This window comes from Schistocerca cancellata, chromosome 1 (genome assembly GCF_023864275.1).
Source record: "Schistocerca cancellata isolate TAMUIC-IGC-003103 chromosome 1, iqSchCanc2.1, whole genome shotgun sequence".
NCBI classification, from domain to species: Eukaryota; Metazoa; Arthropoda; class Insecta; order Orthoptera; family Acrididae; genus Schistocerca; species Schistocerca cancellata.
This window is the reverse complement of record NC_064626.1, coordinates 540,614,267-540,620,227: the sequence shown is the minus strand read 5'-3', so window position 1 is coordinate 540,620,227 and position 5,961 is coordinate 540,614,267.

The window sequence follows — 5,961 nt, the reverse complement described above, 5'->3', positions numbered from 1 at the left end:
AACATATTCCAACTGAGAATTTGTTCAAGGATTCTGCAGGAAACAGAAGTTACGGATGTTGATCTGTAATTTTGCGGGTCCGTTCTTCCTTCTTATATTCTGAAGTACTTGCTCATTTTTTCAGTCATTTGGGACTTTGCGGTGGACGAGAGATTCACGACAAAAGCAGGCTAGGTAAGCGGCCAACGCCGTGTAAAACTGAATTGGGATTTCATCCGGAACTGGTGATTTATTTGCTTCAAAATCTTCCAGTTCTTTCTTTTCACTAACGTTGCTTATTCCAATGTCGTCCGTATGGGAGTCTCTCGAATGGTCAAATTACGGAATGTTTGCACGATTCTCCTTTGTGAACCATTTCTTAAACGTGAAGTTTCAGATTTCGGCTTCTGTTTTGCTATCTTCAACTGCCGCAGCAGAATGTGAAACAAGGGACATAGGACCAGAATTTTCTCAGGATCTCTGCCAGATCTTTTGATAAGGTACGACGGTGGTAGTTGTATGCTTCGCGCATAGATCTTTTCACAGACCCACGAATCCATACTAACCTTCGCTTGTCGTTATTTGTGCGTTCTCTTTTAAACCGAGGGTGAAACATCATCTGCTTCCGAATTTCCTTATAAAGCCATGATGGATCTCTTCCATCCTTTATCCACTTACTAGGCACACAATTCTCAAGACCATGATTTACAACCTGCTTAAACTTTGCCCGTAATTCCTATACATCCAACTTACTGGAACTAAGTGGTGTCAGTTCACCGTATAAGTAACTTTCTACACTGCTGACGGCCGATTTGCTGAGATCTAACTGAGAAAACAGCTCCTCATAGAACCCATTTCCGCCGTATCTGCCCAGTTCAAGCGCCCTCATATACTTTCTTCAATGCCGATTTTATTTTGTTAGTTACTATAATAAGTTGTCTTGACGTTACAAACTACGCTCACCTCTCTGTCATTCCTATTTACCGAACACGTCCAGTGAAGGGGTGACTTCTGTTTCGATTAATGTTGATCAGTTCTCTCGCCCAGCAAACGAGCAGGCAAATACCACTCCATTAAATATCAGGTGTGTAGCCGGAAAAATTCGTGTTTTTCTCTTAAAAGTTAGGCTCTGTATCCTTCGGTCACCTGAAACAGTTTCATTCAGAGTGAGACACCACCACTCAAATTTCCCAGTCACTTAATTTCAGCATCCAACGGGAGACCCGAAATCACACAAGGTGCCGCATTTTGGTTCCCAGAAGGGACTCCATATGTACTACGGTTACCACAGTGTGAACTGGAACGTAGTGGAACAACTAATGATGGGACGGATACTCTATGATATACAGACGCAGTAAAGATCTATCTAAATGAACAGTGCCTACTGCATAATAGATGCGCAACCAAGACTTGGGCTACCGATAGAGAGATGCTGGATAAAATGCATTTGTTCAAGGGGGCAATGGGCGAAGCTTTCAATAACCACCTTGCAGGATTCTACGGAGAGATATCCCGCAAAACTCATACGTGAAGGTAGTCACTGGTACAATAGTTAGCGTGCACACACTCATTGGTTGCACAGAACTGAAACAGAGCATAGCTGGCACAGAAGAGATGTTGAACACTGTTACAAATCTTCCTCTAAAAAGGAAGATACAGAAGTACTGCCCACTTTACAACTTCAGAGTGTTGCAGATAATAGTTTCATTGGCGTTGAGAAACAATTGAAATACGCAAGACTGAGTAAAGCTCCAGGACTGTCCGATTCTACACAGAATGTACCGTTGAGTTAGCTATCATTTCAACAACAAACTGAGCCCATTGATTGGAAGAAAGCACAAATCACATTCATCCATAAGAAGCTTATATCATTGATGTCCATGTGTTGCAATATCCTACAATATATTCTGAGTGTTTGTCACTGACGATGTCGTCGAGGCAACATGGTAACGCGCTATGTTAGTCATCTCCAGAGCCCGATGATCAACCGTATGCGCTGAACAGTGGGCTCCGAAACAGTTGTCCCAGCACCAGCATTGTACCCTGTTTTTAGATCTACCAGAGATCACCATCTATCCTGTGGTACACCTTCTCGTGGTTACATTGAGCTTCAACCTCTTTCCATAGAAACTCAAGTCAGTGGCATGTGAACAGCAGACCAACTTCACCGTTTTCGAGATGTTCGTTCCTAGGCGCAAGGCCATACCAATCTCCCCTTTGTTAGTGTCGCTTACGTCAACGGATTTCCCAAACTGAGGCCCATAGCATCGCTAGAATAATGCCAATTTGTCTCTCCTCCGCTTATGTAAGTTCTTTTCCTCGTCACGTGTCCATAACGCCACCAGACAGTACACAGCCTCGCAATGGGCAGTGGTTATAATGTTCGACTCATCTGTGCATGTTCCATAATCTGGTGATCTGTGGAAAGCCACACGTAGCAGCACTCACATTATCTTACTGGTCACTATGTTCTATTTGATCTCTGCACATCAGTATGAGGGCTACTGTCCGATTATGTTTTTCCCTAGACCCTGTTGAATTTCTTAATGCTATGACCATAAAGGAAGTAGCTACTCGTTTTGCGTATGGGTGGCTGCACAAGGCCTAAGGGAGACTCAGTGCTATCATCCTAGATGAGTGGCGTGGACTGCGTTGGTAAAGTGTCGCACAGAACTATTTTTGTGGAATTTGAGAAAAGTTTACTTCTTCCTTTACGAAATGTGAGCATTGTTTTTTGATAGCGACCTTTTCAGGTAAGAGGTTGAAAAGTTTTTGTAGAGTAAATAGTCACGTGTTTTATTACAATGAGGAAAAGCGGTAAGTGTGAAACTCGTGAATCTCAGTGCCAACACGTCAAATCATTAGAGCTGCGAAAAGGCTTATTAGCTTGTCTGACGTCTTACGCCTTATACATTTCATTAGTACCAAAATGACACCGAGGAAAGATCGCCATCAACATTGTTACAATGATATCACCAATTTCAACGTAAATGACATGTTATGAAGGAAATTTAGAATCAGTCTTGTATCTTAATCCTCTCTAGGCAAGGGAGAAGCGAGAACAGTTTAGTGAAGGTGAAGGAAATGTAAATACTCTGTAGAATAAATTTAATTTCTCACATTAGTAAAAACACACCTTTGTTTGCAATTCATTTCTCAATGAATTTAAATGTTGAATATACATGCTACTAAGTTGTCTACAATATTTCAACAAATTGTAGTTTGCATGATATTCTTACAATATGCACTGTATTTTTTCAGTTTGTGTTAGACTGCCAATCCTTCACAGACTGCTGTGGAAATGATAAAGCATGTTCAACAGCCCATACGTTCCGTTTAGCACCTGTGGAACAAAGGAAATAACATTGCGATAATTGAGTTTTTATTTTTTCAATGGAAGGTTAAGTAAAAGGTTACTTTCAAACGTTAATGAAAACTAAAATAAATAAAACAGTTCTTAATACTTATTGTTACGATTGCCTCCGGTTTCTGCAAAAGTGAGGTGCTTAAAAATTGGTCACATTACAGAAATAAAAGCAACAGAGTTTTCATACAGTTATACAGCACATTATCACACAATCATTTAAGTGGTTATCAAGTACCTCTATATAATGTGTACTATTCCGAACTGAAACGTCACATGCCGTCAGATAGAACTCACCATCTAAAATCAGAACTTCTCCAAGCAGTTCATCTTTATTTGTAGGAAGATGCATTGCATTTTCGGTAACGGTCATTTGAACTCTAGTCATCAGCCTCTAGTTTCTGCTAGCCCGACATCAGCCGTGTTTGTAGAACAAAGTATTTTTATATTACTTTTTACCAAAAATGTTTCATTGAAAAGTGTGAAAACGCTACATATCTTACGAAAAAGTTACCCACCGCCAGGAACACGCAGCCCCGTTAAGGGGGTTTCCAGGTTTGAAGTACGCCTCAGTTGGCTCGAAATGCGGAGTTATAATTTATTTATACTACAGATGCAGGATATTAATATATTTGTGATGACTGCAAACGAAATAATGAAAAAGGCGTTGAAATAATTGGCGTTAATGTGTGATTGTGCTTGCTAATAGATGATTCTGATTTCCAGAAACTTGTGAGTTGAATATTGGCCAATTAGCCTCATTCCATTTCAGTAAGCGTCTATCGGACAAGTTCTAGAAGGACACGCGCTCTGAGGATTTCGTCAAATTTAATTATTTGTACAGACAGTTCATCTATAGGTTCCGAAGAGTTAGTTCGCGAGTATCAAAACATGTGACATAAACTGCGGTATCTTTTGACTACAGTGACTTAGAAGCTTACATTTTTGACGTCGCCAAGGTATCGTGGATCTTAGTATTTCGCACAAGTTTCAAGTAGTTTTAAGTGGCAAACAGATAGACAGAAAACATTTCTTTGTGGTAAAACTAAAAAATTATCAGTTTTCGGACTTTTTTCCTTAACTAGTGCTCTGAAACCCTGCTTCACGCCAATTTCATAATTCTAGGTCAACTGGAAGTACCAAGTTGGTTTGATGCGTTATGTATGTCGTGTTTCTTCTTTCGGGTATGTCCAAAAGAACAGACAGCACATGTCTAATTAAGGCGATGACAGCCAAAGATCCATTCAGTACAGGTGCACACCAATGTCGAACTCTTAGTGGAATCTGTGAGATGCCGCTATTAATGAGCCTAATGAGCAGGAGAAATACGTAAGTAGTGTGTGGTGTAAGTCGCGAATTTAGGTCTGACGTGCGGTGTGATGAGGTAGTACGTTCAGTTGCGGTGCCAACTGTGTTCGGATGGCGTAGTGGCAAAGCGCGTCAGCCTACTTAGCAGGAGGCCTGGATTCGAATCAAGCTGCAGAACAAGTTTTCAACTTCCCCCATTGATATAAATCAATGCCCATTGGCAGATGAAGTCTTTAGTTAACTTGTGTTTTGATGAGTGCGTTTGTGACTATCAAAACATGTGACATACATGGCCGTATCTTTTGACTGCGTTGACCTAGAAGGTTAAATTCTTTACACCACCAAGAAACCATCAGCCTATGTATTTCGTAGAAATTTCAGTTTGATACATTCCGGAGGGAATCTCATCTTAACAGACAGACAGCCTGGCAGGAGAACAACAAAATCTTACTATGAGCGTTGCTGCCAGTGGAGGTACGTAACTTTAAAAATAAATAAAAGTACGGCACGTCTGAACGTGACAGCTGCCCTTAGCGTCTGAGTAGGACAGTGCGTCCAGAAAGCCAATTTACGTTGCGTGAAATGAGAGCTGTTTGAAATGGTGGATACGTGGTAAGTTCAGTGCAATGAATATGTCTTTGAGATGGTCATGACGAGAATGATCTTCCCAACAACAGACTGTATCTCCTGGGCCCCCTAAACTATTCATTGAACGACAACAGAATAGAAAAAATGTTGTTCCTTTCATCAAGATTTCAACACCTATGTGTTGAAGTTTGGGTGCCACTCGTCCCACGAAGCACGTTCACTTTTTTAAGTGAGAAAGAACTGTAGGTAATTAGAGACGGATACAAAGTTTTTGCCGGCCGGAGGGGCCGTGCGGTTCTAGGTGCTACAGTCTGGAACCGAACAACCGCTACGGTCGCAGGTTCGAATCCTGCCTCGGGCATGGATGTGTGTAATGTCCTTAGGTTAGTTAGGTTTAATTAGTTCTATGTTCTAGGCGACTGATGACCTCAGAAGTTAAGTCGCATAGTGCTCAGGACCATTTGAACCATTTTGAACAAAATTTTTCACTAAGCCAGTACGGTTATTGTCAGTTTATTGAAGGAGATTCCGCACAATACAGAGATGTTATATCCTGACCTTTCGGAGATGGATCAATACTGACCTGGAGCAGCGTCTCCTTAGACAGCTTGGTCGTCTTTCCCACTGTGATCTCGACCGGTCGCGCCGTCGCCGTCATGAAGAGCAGCAGGCTGCGTCTGAAGCGGACGTCGCTCTCTGTCCAGCCACAGCTGAAAGCCGAC